The 20,839-nt window shown below is 41.7% G+C and overlaps 1 long non-coding RNA gene and 1 other non-coding gene across 3 annotated transcripts; one reads left to right on the forward strand and one right to left on the reverse strand.

Annotated features, from left to right (window-relative positions):
* Nucleotides 1-347: 347 nt before the first annotated feature.
* On the forward strand, nt 348-20,174 carry LOC117082569. 2 transcript variants are annotated; one of them, XR_004436676.1, is made up of 4 exons: nt 348-657; nt 1,532-1,677; nt 13,015-13,157; nt 19,762-20,174. It is a non-coding gene; the product is annotated as an uncharacterized LOC117082569 (long non-coding RNA). The 2 variants fall into 2 exon arrangements; XR_004436677.1 differs by lacking the exon at nt 13,015-13,157.
* Nucleotides 20,174-20,278, reverse strand: LOC117082879. Its single transcript, XR_004436808.1, has one exon. It is a non-coding gene; the product is annotated as a U6 spliceosomal RNA (small nuclear RNA).
* Nucleotides 20,279-20,839: the final 561 nt, after the last annotated feature.

Here is a 20,839-nt window from a genome sequence, read left to right on the forward strand (position 1 = left end):
CAAGTTATCCTCCCACCTCAGCCTCCCGAAGTGCTGGGATTACAGGTGTGAGCCATGGTGCCCAGCCATGACTTTGTGACTCAGCTCATCTTTGCCTCACACTGGCTGATGTCAGCTTCTGCGATAGGTGAGGTTTTAAGCGGGGAGGAGCGGGATTGGCAGGGGGCAGTTTTGCCGTCAGAGTGGAGGTGAGGGGGCTGTGGTGGTGGCAGTCAGTGGCTGCCCTAGGATCTGGGAGAGACCCAGCAGGCAGTGAGGACAGTGGGTGGCAAAGGGCCTCAGAGTCCCGGCTCTGTGACCTCATAATTTTCCTGTGGGACCACAAAAGTGGCTTCCACAGAGCAGAGTGGTTATCAGCTGTGTCTCCCTCTTAGAGGTCCTCGGACACAATGAAGCAGGGGTGAGACCGGCCCCTTTCTCCCATGCCTTAGATGGGGCTCCAGGGACTGCTTCAGGGAGATGTCAGAGGGCAGCCCCGACCGGGAAAGGAGGAAGAAAGCAGAGTGACAGTGGAAAGGGGAAAAGTACAAGAGGAATTGTTTGTGCACTTAGATCTGGACTTTCAGAACTGGTCAGGACCTGACAGATCCTCCAGCTCAGTTCTCCCAGCTGTCAAACACTGGCATCATTTATAATTCACTGGAAAATCACCAGCAGGTAAATGAAAGAGAAGAGAAAAGAACAATATCCACCGGGAACCAGAGACTTCCACGCTCCAAAGACGGTCAATCTCCACCAGGAAGTAAGTTCAGTATAAAATCAAGTTACAGTACTTCTTTCTTAAGCACTTAAAATGGATTTTATCTGATGAATGTCCAACAGAGACAAAGGCAACTCATGGAGGAGCTGTTTCCTCACCCCGTATGGCAGCTAGTTCCTCATTTGTCTTTCAGAGGGATCTAGAATCATTCATTCACTTAATATTTATTGAGCATCTACTCTGTGCTGAGCACTGTTCTAGATGCTCAAACAGAGTGGTGAACAATCAGGTGAGGGAGAATCCTAGCCAGCCGAAGTTGACAGCGTCCTGCGTGAGGGGGCTTAGGACAGGCCACCCCAAACTATGACTGTGGGAGATTAGCATATGCCATCCCCAAATATACCTCTTTGGCTTAAAGGATTATGTTGATTTGATTATTCTGAGAAACTGCAGACACAGGAGAAGCCCTGAAATGTTAGCCTTCTGGAAGATAAATTTACATCTACAAAGGAAATCTCCATTTGTAAGTGTGTCTTCCTCTGCACTAGGAAGAGAAGGATGACTGAATCAGAGAAGTCTCTTGGCAGAGAAAGCAGGGACTTCAGTCTGCAGACTGGAGAGAACATACCTTTGTTTTATGATGATTTTTCTGGCCATCTCATCTTAACTGGGTCTTTCCCTACTCTTCCTTTCTTTCTAGTTTAAATTACCCCTTTGAGATCTATTCTAGAGATTATTCATGTCTCTGATTTATCTCCCTTGGATACAAGAGGTATATATGCTATTAAACTACTGTTTGTTTTTCTCTTGTTAATCTGTCTTTTGTTACAGAGAAGCCCAGCTAAGAACTCAGGAAGGGTGGAGGAGAAAATTATTTTTCCTGCCCTACATGGATGAGATGGATGGCAAACAAATGCTTAACTGGCAATGCTAAGTGGCACGGAGAACATGAAGTTGAGAGCAGCTTGGGAAGGCTGGTGTGTGCGAGTGGGGTCACTATTTTCAGTAGAGTGATGGGGAAGGGGCTGGCTAGCAGGGGAACCCTGAGCAGAAACCTGGAAGATCTGGAGGAGCCCATGTATGCAGAGGTGGAATAGGGGTGGCACTCAGAGGGAACGGCAAGTACGAAAGCCCTAATTGGGGTTTCCTGAATGTATAGGACTAGCAAGGAGGCTGGTGTGGCTGGAGAGAAGTTGTAAGACTGATAAGTTCATTGGCCCATGCACACAGCATGTCGCCAGGTTGCAGCAGAGAAAGGGGTTCAATTCTAGGGTCACTGAATGAGGAAATGGGAGGAAATCTCAAGTCTGTCTCCCCAAGGAGTTTGGAAGTTAGGGTTTTCAAAGGTTTTGGAGTGGGTTGAAGTGTGGAGATTGTTGATTGGTAGAAGAGTGAAGGGTGAAGTCACGAGACAGGGAGATGAAGAAGCTGTGTTCTCAGGCTCACCCTGTTCCTCTGTGGGGGTCTTCAAGCTGGCTGCTAGAATTTGGGGTCCAAAAAACATCTTAAGCAATCCTTAACCAAATGCATTATGATTTTAATGTTAGAGATACTGTCTATAGGAACAATGAGGATGCAAACGGGAAGGATCTGGTGCCAGCTGACTTTCAGCAACAAGGAAATCGGCCTGAGTGCAGCCTGATGAATCTTTGATTGTAATTATATTTTTGTCCAGAACCACGGCATGCAATTCTTGTCAACCCTCTGGGATTGGTTTAAAAGCGATAACTTTGAAAAGAGAAAATGGGGGAATGTTGGCCAACGAGGCCACAGAAAGCCTGACCTCACAGGGCCTTGTGTAGTAAAGGGTTAATCTTACCCAAAGAGAGGTCTGGCCTTGGCTTTGTGCTCCTGGGAGGTGATCTCTGTGGCCTTGCAATGTCTTGCCTGGTAAAAGTGGTTTTGTTTTTTGTTTTTTTTTTACCTTGGGGCCTTGGGGTACACTGGATTGTGAAACAATATGATGGGGACCTTACGTCATGTCATATCAGCTTGATTTCTGGAGAAAGTTTTGATTTCTGGAGGAAAACAAAACATCAGCCATGAAGACAGTCGACCATATCTATGTAGTGAGCCCCAAGAAAATCTCTGGCCACCAAGGCTCAGATGACCTTTCCTGGTTGGCCATACTCTGTGTGCACTATTATGCATTATGGCTAGGAGAAGTCAGTGCTATCTGTTGTTCCACTGGGAAAGGACCCCTGGGAGCTCCACGTGTGGGACTCTCTTGCACTTGGCCCCATGCGTGTCTTCTCTTGGTGAATTTAATCTGTATCCTTTCCCTGTAAGAAACCATAACCAAGGGTATAATAGCTGTCAGTGAGCTCTGTGAATATTTTCAATGAGTTATCAAAAATTGAGGCTGGTCTTGGGGACCCCAGAACTTGCAATTGGTGTCAGAAGTGAGAGTTGTCTTGGGACCAGCTCCTAACTTTACAGGCTTGTAGAATGTCTAATGGACTTTGGCTCTTACTTTATATGAGTTGAGGGCCATTGTTTTTCAGGCTTTGAGCAGAGGAGTGACATAAGCTGACTATAGATATATATTTATTATTATTATACTTCAAGTTCTGGGATACATGTGCAGAACACACAGGTTTGTTACATAGGTATACATGTGCCATGGTGGTTCCCTGCACCCATCAACCCATCATCTACTTAGGTATTTCTCTGAATGCTATCCCTCCCCTTGCCCCCATCCCCTAGACAGGCCCCAGTGTGTGATGTTCCCCTCCCTGTGTTCATGTGTTCTCATTGTCAACTCATACTTATGAGTGAGAACATGCAGTGTTTGGTTTTCTGTTCCTGTGTTAGTTTGCTGAGAATGATAGTTTCCAACTTCATCCATGTCTCTGCAAAGGATGTTAAATTATTCTTTTTTTATGGCTGCATAGTATTCCATTGTGTATATGTGCCACATTTTCTTTATTCAGTCTATCATTGATGGGCATTTGGGTTGGTTCCAAGTCTTTGCTATTGTGAATGAATAGTGCTGCAATAAACGTACGTGTGCATGTGCCTTTTTTTTTTTTTTTAGATGGAGTCTCCCTCTGTCACCAGGCTGGAGTGCAGTGACAAGATCTCGGCTTGCTGCAACCTATAACTCTCTGGTTCAGGCAATTCTCCTGCCTCAGCCTCCTGAGTAGGTGGGATTACAGGCATGTACCACCATACTCAGCTAATTTTTGTATTTTTAGTAGAGACGGGGTTTCACCATGTTGGCCAGGATGGTCTTGATCTCCTGACCTCGTGATCCATCTGCCCCGCCTCCCAAAGTGCTGAGATTACAGGCATGAACCACCATGCCTGGTGCTGGCATATGTGTCTTTATAGTAGAATGACTTACAATCCTTTGGCTAGATACCCAGTAATGGGATTGCTGAGTCAAATGGTATTTCTGGTTCTAGATCCCTGAAGAATCGCCACACAGTCTTCCACAATGGTTGAACTAATTTATATTCCCACCAACAGTGTAAAAGCTTTCTTATTTCTCCACATCCTCTCCAGGATCTGTTGTTTCCTGACTTTTTAGTGATCACCATTCTAACTGGCATGAGATGGTATCTCATTGTGGTTTTGATTTGCATTTCTCTAATGACCAGTGATGATGTGCTTTTTTTCATATGTTTGTTGGCTGCATAAATGTCTTCTTTTGAGAAGTGTCTGTTCATATCCTTTGCCCACTTTTCGATGGGATTGTTTGTTTTTCTGTTGTAAATTTGTTTAAGTTCCTTGTAGATCTGGATATTAGCCCTTTGTCAGATAGATTGCAAAATTTTTCTCCCATTCTGTAGGTTGCTTGTTCACTCTGATGATAGTTTCTTTTGCTGTGCAAAGCTCTTTAGTTTAATTAGATTCCATTTGCCAATTTTGGCTTCTGTTGCAACTGCTTTTGGTGTTTTAGTCATGAAATCTTTGCCCACGCCTATGTCCTGAATGGTATTGCCTAGGTTTTCTTTTAGGTTTTTTATGGTTTTAGGTCTTATGTTTAAGTCTTTAATCCCTCTTGAATTAATTTTTGTATAAGGTGTAAGGAAGGGGTCCAGTTTCAGTTTTCTGCATATGGCTAGTCAGTTTTCCCAAGATCATTTATTAAAAAGGGAATCCTTTCCCCACTGCTTGTTTTTGTCAGGTTTGTCAAAGATCAGATGACTGTAGAGGTGTGGTGTTATTTCTGAGTTCTTTGTTCTGTTCCATTGGTCTATATATCTGTTTGGTACCAGTACCATGCTGTTTTGGTTACTGTAGGCTTGTAATATAGCTTGAAGTCAGGTAGCGTGATGCCTCAAGCTTGCTTCTTTTTGCTTAGGATTGTCTTGGCTATATGGGCTCATTTTTTGGTTCCATATGAAATTTAAAATAGTTTTTTCTAACTCTGAGAAGACAGTTAATGGTAGCTTGATGGGAATAGCATTGAATCTATAAATTACTTTGGGGAGTATGGCCATTTTCACAATATTGATTCTTCCTATCTATGAGCATGGAATGTTTTTCCATTTGTTTGTGTCCTCTCCTATCTCCCTGAGCAGTGGTTGGTAGTTCTCCTTGAAGAGGTCCTTCACATCCCTTGTAAGTTGTATTCCTAGGTATTTTATTCTCTTTGTAGCAATTGTGAATGGGAGTTCACTCATGATTTGACTGTCTATTATTGGTGTATAGAAGTGCTTGTGATTTTTGCAGATTTATTTTGTATTCTGAGACTGCCGAAGTTGCTTATCAGTTTAAGGAGTTTTTGGGCTGAGAAGATGGGGTTTTCTAAATATACAATCACGTCATCTGAAAACAGAGACAATTTAACTTCCTCTCTTCCTATTTGAATACCCTTTAATTCTTTCTCTTGCCTGATTGCCCTGGCCAGAACTTCCAATAATGTGTTGAATAGGAGTGGTGAGAGAGGGCATCCTTGTCTTTTGCTGGTTTTCAAAGGGAATGCTTCCAGCTTTTGCCCATTCAGTATGATATTGGCTATGGGTTTGTCAAAAATAGCTCTTACTATTTTGAGATAAGTTCCATCAATGCCTAGTTTATTGAGTGTTTTTAACATGAAGGGGTGTTGAATTTTATCGAAGGCCTTTTCTGCATCTATTGAGATAATCAGGTGGTTTTTGTCATTGGTTCTGTTTATGTGATGTATTATGTTTATTGATTTGTGTATGTTGAACCAGCCTTGTATCCCAGGGATGAAGCTGACTTGATCAAGGTGAATAAACTTTTTAATGTGCTGCCGGATTCGGTTTGCCAGTATTTTATTGAGGATTTTTGCATCAATGTTTATCAGGGATATTGGCCTGAAATTTTCTTTTTTTGTTGTGTCTCTGCCAGGTTTTGGTATGAGGATGATGTTGGCCTCATAAAATGAGTTAGGGAGGAGCCCCTTTTTTTCTACTGTTTGGAATAGTTTCAGAAGGAATGGTAACAGCTCCTCTTTGTACCTCTGGTAGAATTCAGCTATGAATCTGTCTGGTCCTGGGCTTTTTTTTTTTGGTTGGTAGCCTATTAATTACTGCCTCAATTTCAGAACTTGTTTTTCATCCATTCGAGGATTCAGCTCCTTCCTGGTTTAGTACTGGTAGGGTGTATGTGTCCAGGAATTTATCCATTTCTTCTAGATTTTCTAGTTTATTTGCATAGAGGTGTGTATAGTATTCTCTGATGGTAGTTTATATTTTGGTGGGATCAGTGGTGATATCCCCTTTATCATTTTTTATTTTGTTTATTTGATTCTTCTCTCTTTTCTTCTTAGTCTGGCTAGCAGTCTCTCTATTTTGTTAATCTTTTCAAAAAAGCAGTTCCTGGATTCATCGATGTTTTTGAAGGGTCCTTCATGTCTCTATCTCCTTCAGTTCTGCTCTGATGTTAGTTATTTCTTGTCTTTTGCTAGCTTTTGAGTTTGTTTGCTCTTGCGTCTCTAGTTCTTTTATTTGTGATGTTAGGGTGTCAATTTTAGATCTTTCCTGCTTTCTCATGTGGGCATTTAGTGCTATAAATTTCCCTCTAAACACTGGTTTAGCTGTGTCCCAGAGATTCTGGTACATTGTGTCTTTGTTCTCATTGGTTTCAAAGAACTTATTTATTTCTGCCTTAATTTTGTTATTTACCCAATTCAGGAGCAGGTTGTTCAGTTTCCATGTAGTTGTGTGGTTTTGAGTGAGTTTCTTAATCCTGAGTTCTAATTTGATTGCACTGTGGTCTAATTTGATTGCCTGTTTGTTATTTCTGTTAACAAACAAAAGATTTCTGTTCTTTTACATTTGCTGAGGAGTGTTTTATTTCCAATTATGTGGTCAATTTTAGAAAAAGTGCGATGTGGTGTTGAGAGGAATGTATATTCTGTTGATTTGAGGTGGGAGTTCTGTAGATGTCTGTTAGGTCCGCTTGGCCCAGAGCTGAGTTCAAGTCCTGGATATCCTTGTTAATTTTCTGTTTCATTGATCTGCAATATTGACAGTGGGGTGTTAAAGTCCCCCACTGTTATTGTGTGGGAGTCTAAATCTCTTTGTAGGTCTCTAAGGACTTGCTTTATGAATCTGGGTGCTCCTGTATTGGGTGCATATATATTTAGGATAGTTAGTGCTTCTTGTTGCATTGATCCCCTTACCATTATGTAACGCCCTTCTTTGTCTCTTTTGATTTTTGTTGGTTTAATGTCTGTTTTATCAGAGACTAGGATTGCAACCCCTGCTTTTTTTTTTGTTTTGTTTCCATTTGCTTGGTAAATCTTCCTTCATCCATTTATTTTGAGCCTGTGTGTCTTTGCACGTGAGATGGGTCTCATGAATACAGCACACTGACAGGTCTTGACTCTTTATCTAATTTGCCAGTCTCTGTCTTTTAATTGGGGCATTTAGCCCATTTACTTTTTTTTTTTTTTTTGAGATGGAGTTTTGCTCTTGTTGCCCAGGCTGGAGTGCAATGGCCCGGTCTCGGCTCACTGCAACCTCCGCCTCCCAGGTTCATGCCATTCTCCTGCCTCAGCCTCCTGAGTAGCTGGGATTACAGGTGCCCGCCACCACACCTGGCTAATTTTTGTATTTTTAGTAGAGATGAGTTTTCACTATGTTGGTCATGCTGGTCTTGAACTCCTGATCTCAGGCAATCTGCCTGCCTCAGCCCCCCAAAGTACTGGGATTACAGGCATGAGCCACAACGCCCAGCTGCCCATTTACATTTAAGGTTAATATTGTTATGTGTGAATTTGATCCTGTCATCATGATGCTAGCTGGTTATTTTGCACATTAGTTGATGCAGTTTCTTCATAGTGTCGTTGGTCTTTATATTTTGGTGTGTTTTTGCAGTGACTGGTACTGGTTTTTCCTTTCCATATTTAGTGCTTCCTTCAGGAGCTCTTGTAAGGCAGGTCTGGTGGTGACAAAATCCCTCGGCATTTGCTTATCTGTAAAGGATTTTATTTCTTCTTTGCTTATGAAGCTTAGTTTGGCAGGATATGAAATTCTGGGTTGAAAATTCTTTTCTTTAGGAATGTTGAATATTGGCCCCCACTGTCTTGTGGCTTGTAGGGTTTCTGCAGAGAGATCCACTGTTAGTCTGATGGGCTTCCCTTTGTGGGTAACCTGACCTTTCTCTCTGGCTGCCCTTAAACATTTTTTCCTTTGTTTCAACCTTAGTAAATCTGATGACTATGTGTCTTAGGGTTGCTCCTCTCAAGGAGTATCTTTGTGGTGTTCTCTGTATTTCCTGAATTTGCATGTTGGCCTGTCTTGCTAGTTTGGGGAATTTCTCCTGGATAATATCCTAAAGTGTGTTTTCAAACTTGGTTCCATTCTCTCCATCATTTTCACGTACACAATCAATTGTAAATTTGGTCTTTTCACATAGTTTCATATTTCTTGGAGGCTTTGTTCATTCCTTTTCATTCTTTTTCTCTAATCTTGTCTTCACATTTTATTTCATTAAGTTGATTTTCAATCTCAGATATCCTTTCTTCCACTTGATCGATTTGACTATTGATACTTGTGTATGCTTTACGAAGTTCTCATGCTGTGTTTCCTCAGCTCCATCAGGTCATTTATGTTCTCAACTAGGCAATTTATCTTCTTCTCTAAAGTGGTTATTCTAATTAGCAGTTCCTGTAACTTTTTATCAAGGTTCTTAGCCTCCTTGCATTGCATTAGAACATGCTCCTTTAGCTCAGAGGAGTTTGTTATTACCTACCTTCTGAATCCTACTTATGTCAATTCATCAAACTCATTCTCCCTCCAGTTTTGTTCCCTTGGTGGCGAGGAGTTGTGATCCTTTGGAGGAGAAGAGGCATTCTGGTTTTTTGGATTTTCAGCATTTTTGTGCTGGTTTTCCTCATCTTCGTGGATTTATCTACTTTTGATCTTTGATGATGACCTTTGGATGATGTTTTTGCGTGGGCATCTTTTGCTGATGTTGATGTTATTGCCTTCTGTTTCTAGGACCCTCTTCTGCAGGTCTTCTGGAGTTTGCTGGAGGTCCACTGCAGACACTGTTTGCTTGGGTATTACCAGAGGAGGCTCAGTTGGAAACGAAGAAATCACTCACCTTCTGTGTTGGTCTAACTGGGAGCTGCAAACTGGAGTTGGTCTTATTCGGCCATCTTGCCCAGTGAATTTGTTTTGTTTTTTTAAAGACAGAGTCTTGCTCTGTTGCCCAGGCTGGAGTGCAGTGGTGTGATCATAGCTTACTGCAGCCTCAAACTCCTGGGCTCAAGCAGTCCACCAGCCTCAGCCTCCCAAATAACTGAGACTACAGGTGCATGCCACCATGCCTGGCTAATTTTTTATTTTTATTTTATTTTTGTAGAGATGGGTTCTTGCTTTGTTGCCCAGGCTGGTCTCAAACTCTTGGGCTCAAGCAATTCTCCTGCCCTGGTCTTTCAAAGTGCTGGGATTACTGGCATGAGTCACGGCACCTGGCCTGCCTTTTGTTTTAATAAGATTGTATAAGCTGCTGTGTTGAGAATGGGCTAAAACAGAGGTGAGGGTAGAGGCAATGAAAATATTTAGAAAGTGATTCAAATATAGTTCAGGGGAAGGATAATGGTGGTTTGGACCAGGATGGTGAGAACTGTCATATTTAGGTCTCTTTGAAGGTAGAGCTCATAGGACTTGCTAATGGAATGGGCATGATGTATGAAAGAGATATTGGGGAGGATTCCAGCTTTGGAGCTTAAACAATTGGAAGAGAGGAGGCAGCCTTTACATGACAGGAGACAGGCAAGTAGGGAGTGGGAAGAATTAGTAAATATCATTAGATTTTTAAAATTTTGATTTTTAAAATTTTTAGGGTTTTTTTTTTTGTAGAGATGGGTCTTGCTATGTTGTTCAGGGTGGTCTTAAACTCCTGGCTTCAAGCAATCCTTCTGCCTCGGCCCCTCAAAGCACTGGGATTGCAGGCAGGAGCCACTGCACCAGGCCTTGATTAGATGTTTTTATAAAATTCCCACTTAAGGCAACTGTTAAATGGCTACAAAGCTGAGTTTAGTCCACAGGCACCGCCTTTGCCTCCAGGAAAGTGGTAGGAAAAAAATATACATTTCATGCACACATACCTAAATACATATGTGTGCATATGTGTGTCTGGAAAATGTTTCCTATGGCTTAAAAGTCAGAGTTATGGTTTCATCTTATTAGCAACTATTTATCCCCACAAGTGATGAGAGATGAACATGGAATCCTAGAACAGTGGTTGGAAGAGGGACCAGGCCAGCTTTTCTGATGCCTGTTTGGCCTTAGCTGTGGCTGGGTCTCCTGCACACTTCCCAACACACTGAGCAAGTACCTTCTTGTGTGATGCACAACTCTAGATGTGCAGACTGGATTGATGATCTGAGGTTGTGAGTAGAAAAGAGGAAAAGAAACAAAGTCCTAGTTCAGTTGTGGGTGGAGACAAAATATCCACAGAAAAGGAAAAAGCAACTTCCTCAATTGCCAAATGATGTGTAGGTAATATTCTACGATGATGGTAAAAACCATTACAAACACATATTTTTTGAAAATATCTAAGTTCCAAATGACATCCTGTTTTGTTGTTGTTTTTTTTCTTTTGAGACAGGGTCTCACTCTGTCATCCAGGCTGGAGCACAGTGGTGTGATCATGGTTCACTGTAGCCTCGACCTCCTGGGCTCAAGCAACCCTCAGGCCTTACTTAACCTCTTGAGTATTGGGACTATAGGCATATGCCACCATGCCCAACTAATTTTTAATTTTTTGGTAGAGATGGGTTTTTTCCATGTTTCCTAGGCTGGGACATCCTTTTAAAATAGCAGTCTTATTACAGCAAAGTAACAGTTGTACAGTTTTTCTCTTTTTCTCTGTAAAGGGGAATTTTTTTTTTAAGACATGAGGTCTTGTTATGTTGCTCAGGCTGACCTTGAACTCCGGGGCTCAAGAAATCCTCCTGCCTCAGCCTCCTGAGTAGCTGAGACTACAGGAGCACAGAACCACATCTGGCTTGTAAAGGAGATTTGACAGTGCCAGTTGTATACCATGTTCATCAACATCTTGCTATTGAAGGGAGGTGGAGTAATGGTGTGATGGGAGGCAACCTAAGTAGGGATAGTTAATGAATGGAAGTCCTGGGGGCAGAATGAGCACCTTACATGTGGAGTAATAGCAATAGGGAAGCTTGGATCTGAGGGAGGGGATATAGTTGATGAAGGGCAGGGAAGGAGGGAGAGGATGGACAGCCTTGAATGTAACCCCACGGGGACTTTCCAATAAACGTTAATAAAGTAGAAATGGAAAGGGAACAGCTGAGGAGTCGAAATGATGGCAGAAGAAGTTGTAGTTTGTTTTTTGTTTTTTTTTTTGAGACCGAGTCTCGCTGTCGCCCGGGCTGGAGTGCAGTGGCCGGATCTCAGCTCACTGCAAGCTCCGCCTCCTGGGTTTACGCCATTCTCCTGCCTCAGCCTCCCGAGTAGCTGGGACTACAGGCGCCAGCCACCTCGCCCGGCTAGCTTTTTGTATTTTTTAGTAGAGACGGGGTTTCACCGTGTTAGCCAGGATGGTCTTGAACTCCTGACCTCGTGATCCGCCCATCTCGGCCTCCCAAAGAGCTGGGATTACAGGCTTGAGCCACCGCGCCCGGCCCTGAAGTTGTAGTTTGTTGTTCAGGCAGATGATGTGATGGAATTGGAATTTGAGAAGGCTTAGTAGAGTTTATATTTCTATCATATAAAACGTTCAAAGGTTGGGAAATCAATGTAGTATTTACTCACCATCACACTGAGACTGCTGATAGACTAGTATTTTAGCCTGGGTTCTCTGAAAAGCTGATACACGGCCACATAATTAAGGCTTAAGGTCATACTTCACATGCTTTATTTTAGTATATGACCTAGGAGCAGGAGTGAAGGATGGGAGTGAAAGCAAGGAAGGAAAGAGAGTCGATTACAGAGCTGTTTTGTTGAGCTGGGCACAGCTCCTGTGTCCAATCTTGTGGGGCTGCCTGAGATGTGTCTTGAAGTCATAAGCCCAGGGAAAGAACAGAGGGGATGCCTTTATCCACTGGATCCATTTTTCCCATGATCAAATGTTTGTCCTGTAGAGTATTAATGATTAAAATATTAATACTCTATGGGGATTATTGGAAAGATGATAATTTAATAGTTATCATCATCTGGGAACACTAAGCTGGTTCCCATGTGTCAACTACCCTACCACTGCTGGCAGTGGGGGCCCTGGTCTGGGTGCTGTTAGGTTGCACCTGCTGGTCAACTCCTACACAGTACTAGTCCCAACAGCAATGGACGCAAAGAGAAACAGGTGAGGCTGAGCAGGTGTGGAGTGGTGCCCAAGGGGCATCTTGACCTAGCCAAGGTATCTGATACAAGTAATAACTTCAGGAAACCTCTTTCCTTGGAAATATTACTGATACTACTGATGGAATATTGTCCACATCAGTATTATTATATATCATTTTATAAATTTATAAATTATTTTAATAATAAATTATAAATACAAATCTATATTTATAAATGATAAAATTCATATAAATTATTTTACAAATTTTATAATTTATATTATATATTATTTTATAAATTTATAAATTTTCTAAATATTTTATTATATTATTAGTATGTCTATATTATTATAATATATATTATTCCCATTTACAATAATGTTAGAAAGTCCTACATTTCCAATAATGTTAGAAATATCATTGATGGGAATCTAGCCTGTGGGTTTCTCTCAAGTCTGTTGGTAATACTTGCAGTCTACTAGAAAGTAATTCCTGTAATGGAGAGCTATTGTCTGTCATGGGCCATATGTTGAAGTAGACTTTGTCCAGCGGGATGAAGGACTTTATGGTTTGTGTTCTGTCACAGGGCTGGAGTGCAGCTGAGGTTTGGCTTTAGCCAAGGAAATCACCTTGGAACCTGGCAGAGAATTACAGTGAACCAGAAGACTAAGTGAAGCATGAACTGGCATAATGTGGGAATAATGGCAGATTCCTGTACCACTCTTTAAGGTTATTTGATTGGGAGGGCCTGGTTCTAAATAAAAAGTCCCTCTGTTGAACCACATGAGAAAAATGGACCCAGAGAAACAAGAGTTCAACAACGAGAAGGAGTTTTGCTCTTTCGCCCAGGCGGGAGTGCAGTGGCACAATCTCAGCTCACTGTTACCTCTGCCTTCCGGTTTCAAGCGATTCTCCCGGCTCAGCTTCCTGAACAGCTGGGATTACGGGTGCACACCACCACGCCCGGCTAATTTTTGTATTTTTAGTAGAGTTGAGGTTTCACCATTTGGCCAGGTTGGTCTCAAACTCCTGACCTTGTGATCCACCCACCTCGGCCCCCAAAGTGCTGGGATTACAGGCGTGAGCCACTGCGCCCACCCCATCGTCAGTATTTTTTATTCATCCTTGCCTCCATTGCATTGACACAGATCAAACTAGGTTAAAATAAATACCTAAGGGTGGAAAGGAAGATAGCAGACAAGAGCAGAAATGAGTGCCTTATGATACATATTTGCAAACCATCTGATTCTGCCACTGCCTTCTTCCCTTCTGCCTGCACCTCAGCATTCTTGAGACAATAGATAGAAGAAAATGACTTGTTCCTAGGCAGCTTGGAAGTTCTGCCCCAGAGGCTGCGGAAAACCTTCCTGTGTCCCTGAGTTGGCTCTGTCCTTAAATTTTGCAGCAGGAGAATTACTGAGTTGTTCTTGGGATGATTTTTGGGCTATATATGTCTCTACACTTAGGAGGCTGACATCTTATAAATGCATATGGTTTTGTTCAGATGAATATGTAGTTGACAAATACTTGGCTAGAAGTTATAATGACAAATTTAATAGCCCTACTATAGCCTGAACTGTCATCTTTATTTGGGTTAAGCTTGCTAAATGTCCACTGGAATTTTGTACCATAATAACCTGCAACTTGGTTCCAAAATCAGCCATGTTTTTGACAGATTTAAGTAAATTCAGCTGTCTAGAGAGGCTCATGTGCCATGGAGTGATTAAGGAGTGGTCTTTCATTATGATTATTTAACCCCAAGTCTGATAACAGTGTCCTGCTTTTTCATTTCTGTAGCTGCTTTCCTGGCTGGAAAACATGAGTGACCCAGAATAGTTCATATCTTTGGAAGATCCTTATTTTGCTTGTAAAAGAAAGTCATGCATTTGGAATAATAATATGAAATGATGTGAATGGTAGAGACTCAAAAACTTTCTCTTCCAAAAATATTCTACAGATTCATGCTGAGGAAAGCCACCAAATGCTCTACAATAGGATGAAGTGGCTCCAGGAGAGTTCTGTTTACTACTTTAATAAGTGATTGTTTTCTAAATGTATGGTATTTACGCATATGAAATTGGCTTAACTAGGACATCTCATTTCCTAGCCTTTGTAGTTAAAAGAAAATTGGCGGTAATTCAGGTTAACTCAAAATGTATCATTTAGGCCAGGCGCAGTGGCTCACGCCTGTAATCCCAGCACTTTGGGAGGCCGAGGCAGGTGGATCACGAGGTCAGGAGATCGAGACCATCCTGGCAAACACTGTGAAACCCTGTCTCTACTAAAAATACAAAAAAAATTAGCCGGGCGTGGTGGCGGGTGCCTGTAGTCCCAGCTACTCAGGAGGCTGAGGCAGGAGAATGGCGTGAACCCGGGGAGTGGAGCTTGCAGTGAGCCGAGATCGTGCCACTGCACTCCAGCCTGGGCAACAGAGTGAGACTCCATCTCAAAAAAAAAAAGTATCATTTAATTGTCTTTGTCTCATATGGCCAGTAAGTAGGTCACTAGCCACTTTTTAAAATTTTTTTTAGAGAGTCTTGCTTGTTTTTTTTTTTTTTTTTTTTTTTGAGAGAGAGTCTTGGCTCACTGCAACCTCCAACTCCTAGATTCAAGCGATTCTCCTGCCTCAGCCTCATGAATAGCTGGGATTACAGGCAGGTGCCACCATGCCAGGCTAATTTTTTGTATTTTTAGAAGAGACAGGGTTTCACCATATTTGCCAAGCTGGTATCCAGTGATCCACCCATTTTGGCCTCCAAAGAATTACAGGCATGAGCCACTGCACCTAGTCACTAGCCACTTTTAACCCAACTCTCTCTTGAAAGTTTTGAGTTGTATGCCCACTCAGTCCTCTGCTTTCCGAGTTTATCAGTTTTGACCTAATTTTTTTTCTATGTATTTAACTTTTGTTGTAGTTTCTTTGGATCATATAATAAGATTGCCAAGTGAAAAACTCCTGATGTGTGTTCAAGTCATAGATTCCATTTCTAAATCTCCAAATTCATATGTTTCATTTCTTATCACCTTCTCCTTCCTCCTTCTGTCTCTACTTCTATTATTCTGTTCCTGCTTATCTCATTGGTTCTGTCTTAAGTTATCCCTTGGATTAAAAATAATAACACTTTTTATTATAGAAAATCTCAAATATGTACCAAAGTCTTTAATAATGTAATGTGCCCTCATGTATTTATCACCTAACTTCTACAATGATTAATTCATGGCCAATCTGATTTCTGCAATATTTCAGCCCTTAAGCAGTACTGGGTATAACGGAAAATACTGATACATTGAACTGAAAATCAAGAACTCCTGTTTATCAAAGTGTATTAGAAAGGGCACAAAAAGCAGATGACTCATTCTGGAAAATATAAAGGGCTGCTATTTATCACTAAGAAAAAAACCAAACAACCCAGAAGAAGAAAAATGGTAAGAGACTTGAACAGGCACTTTATAAAAGAGGATATCCAAGTGGTTAACACACTTATGTAAAGGTGCTCTTCTATTACTTATCCAAGAATTGCTAATAGCCACATCCACTAGAATGGCTGCATTAAAGAGCCTGGCAATGCCAAATTCTGACAAGGCTATGAAGGAGCTCAAATTCTCATTCATCATTTGTTGTATAAAGTGGCATAATTGGTTGGTTACTTTGGGTCACATCTGTAATCCTAGCACTTTGGGAAGCTGAGGTGGGAGGATCACTTGAGCTCAGGAGTTTGAATCCATCCTGGACAACATGGCAAAACCCTGTCTCTATGAAAATACAAAAAATTACCTGGGAATGGTGGTGTGTGCCTGGAGTCCCAGCTACTTGGGAGGCTGAGGTGGGAGGATCACTTGTGTTTGGAAGGTCAAGGCCGCAGTGAGTTGAGATTGCACCACTGTGTTCCAGCCTGAGTGATAAAGTGAGAGCCTGTCTCAAAGCAAAACAAAACAAACCCATAAATTCAATTCTGGCTATATGCAATAATGAGTACATTTTCCAATGCTTTGGTTTTTTTTTTTTTTTTAAAGCAAGGCAACAGCAGCCGGGCGCTGTGGCTCACGCCTGTAATCCCAGCACTTTGGGAGGCCTAAGCAGTTGGATCACCTGAGGTCAGGAGTTTGAGACCAGTCTGGCCAACACGGCAAAACCCCGTCTCTACTAAAAACACAAAAATTAGTTGGGCATGGTAGCGGGCCTCTGTAATCCCAGCTACTCAGGAGGCTGAGGCAGGAGAATCACTGGAACCTGGAGGTAGAGGTTGCAGTGAGCTGAGATCGTGCCATTGCACTCCAGCCTGGATAACAAGAGCAAAACTCCATCTCAAAGTAAATTAATAAATAAAAATTAAAACATTAAAAAAAAGCAAGACAACAAAGCATATATACAAATTACTTCATGGAGAATGGCAGAGCAGGATACTCAGATAATCAGTCTCTCTAATGAAACAACCATTAAGCTGGGAAAAACTGACAGACGCTACTTTTTTGGAACTGTGGAATCTAACAAGAAATGTATAGAAACCAGAGGAATGCTTAATGAAGAAGGCAGCTGAGTATATATAAATATATATGTATACACACACACACACATATATATTCTTTGTTTTCAATGTGATTTAGAGGTAAATGCATAAAATAAATCTATGTCAAGGAACTCACAATGAAAAGGAGGGCAGATCTGTATAGAAGCAGAGTTTTTATTTGTTATTGAAGCTAAGTTGGTAACCTTTCAAAGTAGATTGTTATAAATGTAGGATATCAAGAGCAGTAGCCACTAAGAATGTAACTAAAAATATATATAGAAAAGAAAATGAGGGCTGGGTGCAGGGGCTCACGCCTGTAATCCTAGCACTTTCAGAGGCTGAGGTGGGCAGATCATTTGAGGTCAGGAGTTCAAGACCTGCCTAGCCAACATGGCAAAAACCCGTCTCTACTAAAAATATAAAAATTAGCCAGTCATAGTGGCATGCGCCTGTCGTCCCAGCTACTCAGAAGGCTGAGGCAGAAGAATCATTTGAATCTGGGAGATGGAAGTTGCAGTGAGCCGAGATCATGCCTCTGCACTCCAGCCTGGGCGACAGATTGAGATTTTGTCTAGGAAAAAAAAAAAGAAAGAAAGAAAAAGAAAATGAGGAGGAATAAAATGGTACACTAGAAAAAAAATCAAACTCTTAAGCTCACCTGAGCCTGTTGAGAACTGAGTGTGGTGTAATATTGACCCAAATGATGTCACACTATGTGGTGACCAATGCCTAGGAGAGACTAATGAATTGGTTACATTCTGTAACCAATGTAAAAGTTCTTTTGAAGTAATATTAGCCACGAAGCCCCCTAATTAAAATTGTTTTGTATGTGTGGAGGCGGGGTCTTTCTATGTTGCCCAGGCTGGTCTCAAACTCCCGGACTCAAGTGACCTTCCTGCCTTGGCCTCTCAAAGCATTGAGATTACAGATGTGAGCCACTGAGCCTGCCTCCAAGTTTATTTAAAAAAAGAAAAACAAAACAAAACTAAAACAGAAACAGTATAGAACAAACAAGTTTCAGATCTTCTGAAAACCTGGGTGACCTGACTCCTAATTTATTGCTTGTTTCTTTATGACTCAAGTTCCAAGGTGATTCTTTGCAAGCCCTAAAAAAAACACAATGCTCACAATGACCCTTTGTTTTTGGTTCATATCACCTTTTTTCTTGTCCATCTTACGAATTTTTCTCCTATTTGGTTAATGTATGCTACATTTTTTTTTTTTTTTTGCATAGATGAGTAATTAAATCATTCATACAATGTTTATTTATCATTTGCTTTTGCCCTAGGTGTTTAGATAGGAACCAGAGATTCCAAAGATATTAAGGTTCTTATTCTCAAGAATTGTATAATTATAATTTTTTTTTGAGACAGAGTCGTGCTCTGTTGCCAGGCTGGAGTGCAGTGGTGCGATCTTGGCTCACTGCAACCTCTACCTCCTGGGTTCAAGCGATTCTCTTGCCTCAGTCCCCCGAGTAGCTGGAACTACAGGCGTGTGCCACCACACCCAGCTAATTTTTGTATTTTTACTGGAGACGGGGTTTCACCATGTTGGCCAGATGGTCTCGATCTCTTGACCTAGTGATCTGCCTGCCTCGGCCTCCCAAAGTGCTGGGATTACAGGCATGAGCCACCGCACCCAGCCAAGTATAGTTATAATTTTGGCATCAATGCTTATTTTGAGTGAGGAGGAAAAGCATCTGAAGGCATTACTTGTCCTAAAGTACCTGCCTTATAATTTTCCTTCTGTTTTCCCATCTTGAGAGTTATGCCTTTGATTTAGACAATAAAAGCAAGGGCACTGTCTCTAGAAGTTTACTTTTGAATGCAGCCAGTGGATCAGGAGAGGAGAAAAAGGGCAAAAGTAGAAATTAGAATAGAAATTGAATTGTCTCTTGCTTTCATCTATTAGAGCATCTGAGAAGGCCTATTACTTTTTCTTGAGAAAATGAGGCAAGCTGTGGTCCTTTTTAAGCAGGTAAAGAGTAGAAGAAAATATGGCAGGCAGTATAGCTGCAAGAGCTGCCTGTGAATGACAGATGTGATTTAAGAATCTGATTTATGAACTTAGTCCAAGAGTGTCCCACTTAAAGTAGCTCTGAGCGAATGAAGCTCAGGAACCACCGAAAAGTTGGAAGTTTAGCAAGGGAGAAGGCAAAAAAGGGAGAGGAGGAATAAGAAGAACAAAAAAAGCAGGAAAAAAAGAAAGGGAGAAAAATTGGCCAGGCACAGTGGGTGACACCTGTAATCTCAGTACTTTGGGAGGCCAACGCAGGTGGATCAGTTGAGGTCAGGAGTTCATGACCAGCCTGGGCAATATGGTGAAACCCTGTCTCTACTGAAAATACAAAAATTAGCCGGACATGATGGTGGGCGCCTGTAATCCCAGCTACCTGGGAGGCTGAGGCAAGGGAATCGCTTGAACCTGGGAGGTAGATGTTGCAGTGAGCTGAGATCGTGCCACTGCACTCCAGCCTTGGTGCCAGAGCCAGACTCCATCTCAAAAAAGAAAGAAAGGAAGAAAAATAGAGTATAAGCTTCGAGCTGTCTGTTTTACCACAGGTTCTTCTTATTTGAAGGAACATTGAGTTGAACTTTCTGTAGTTACTGCAAACTCGCTACCAGGTGAAGGTTCTGACTGGGTCTTTTCCAGGCCATGGAAATAGCACAAGGGGATAATTTCAATGAATCTGATTACTACAAATTAATGTTTTGGTTTCTTGATGATTGAAGTCTGTTGAAGAATAGGGGCTTTCCATTTGGGTGGAATCATTTGAATTACAAATTGATATGTTGAGTAGATTTATTTTTAGTTTTCCATTGTAGGGAGACACAGCATAGCAACATGAATGCCACGTAGATCTCCAGGAACACAACTGGAATTGAACAAATTGGTGTTACTCACTGCGATGAGAGAGAGCACACACAATCGGAAACTGTGGATGTCTCTGTAGGAGAGTGTCAAAAAGGACTTACAGGATTTAAGCTGTGTGCGGTGATTTGGGAAAGGATTCAAGGAAGCGGGACTTTGGTCTGAATTGGATGCTGTCAGGAAGTGGAATTCATTCTGTAATTGGGCATCTTATCTAGAAAGTGAGAGGAAGGAAGCCAGGTTAGAGCTTTACTTGCTAAATCGGCAGTCACTCTTATTAGCTAGGATGGATGGGGAGTTGGTATTTTGTGGCTTGGACAATGTTCATATTTTGTCTGTGTTCACACATGATATGGAATAATATTATTAAAAATGGAACGTTTCATGAATTTGTGTCATTCTTGCACAGAGGTCATGCCAACCTTCTCTGTATCATTCCAATTTTAGTATATGTATTGCTGAAGCGAGCACGGAGTGATCTTATTTTTGTCAGGAGCTCTCATGGTCACAAAGTGGCCTTGTCTGTTGCTGATGTTTTGTGCAGTTGCTTATGTTCAACTGGACAACATCAAGACCTAACTGTGAAGACCAGAACAGCTTTTTAACAATGCCATTGTGCATTGCTGATTGTACGAGGACAGCTCCTGGTTGCCAGTACTGGTTTTCTCTTTCTCAGCTAGCTATAGCCTGAAGGAGAGCCCTCAAAATCAGGGCATATGTTAGGACTAGATTTTGTCACATTAAGCAAACCAACATCCTAAAATAACAGTAGCTCAAACAATAAAGATGTTTATCTCCCTTTCACATAGAAAATAATTCTGGAGGTAAGTCTTCCGTTGCTGGGCAGGGACCCAGGCTCCTGCTAGCTCAGTGCTCTGTCTTTCTTAGTTTTTTGTTTCTTGGACTTAAGGTCCAAGATGGCTGCTCAGGCTCCAGCCATCACACTAAAATTCCATTCGACCAAAAGAGGAAAGGAAGAAGAAGGTGCCCTGGCTCACTTTTTTGGAGACTTCCTGAAGGCACCATTCAACA

The sequence above is a fragment of the Trachypithecus francoisi genome, unplaced genomic scaffold, assembly GCF_009764315.1.
Source record: "Trachypithecus francoisi isolate TF-2019V2 unplaced genomic scaffold, Tfra_2.0 Lachesis_group9, whole genome shotgun sequence".
In the NCBI taxonomy this organism is placed as follows: domain Eukaryota; kingdom Metazoa; phylum Chordata; class Mammalia; order Primates; family Cercopithecidae; genus Trachypithecus; species Trachypithecus francoisi.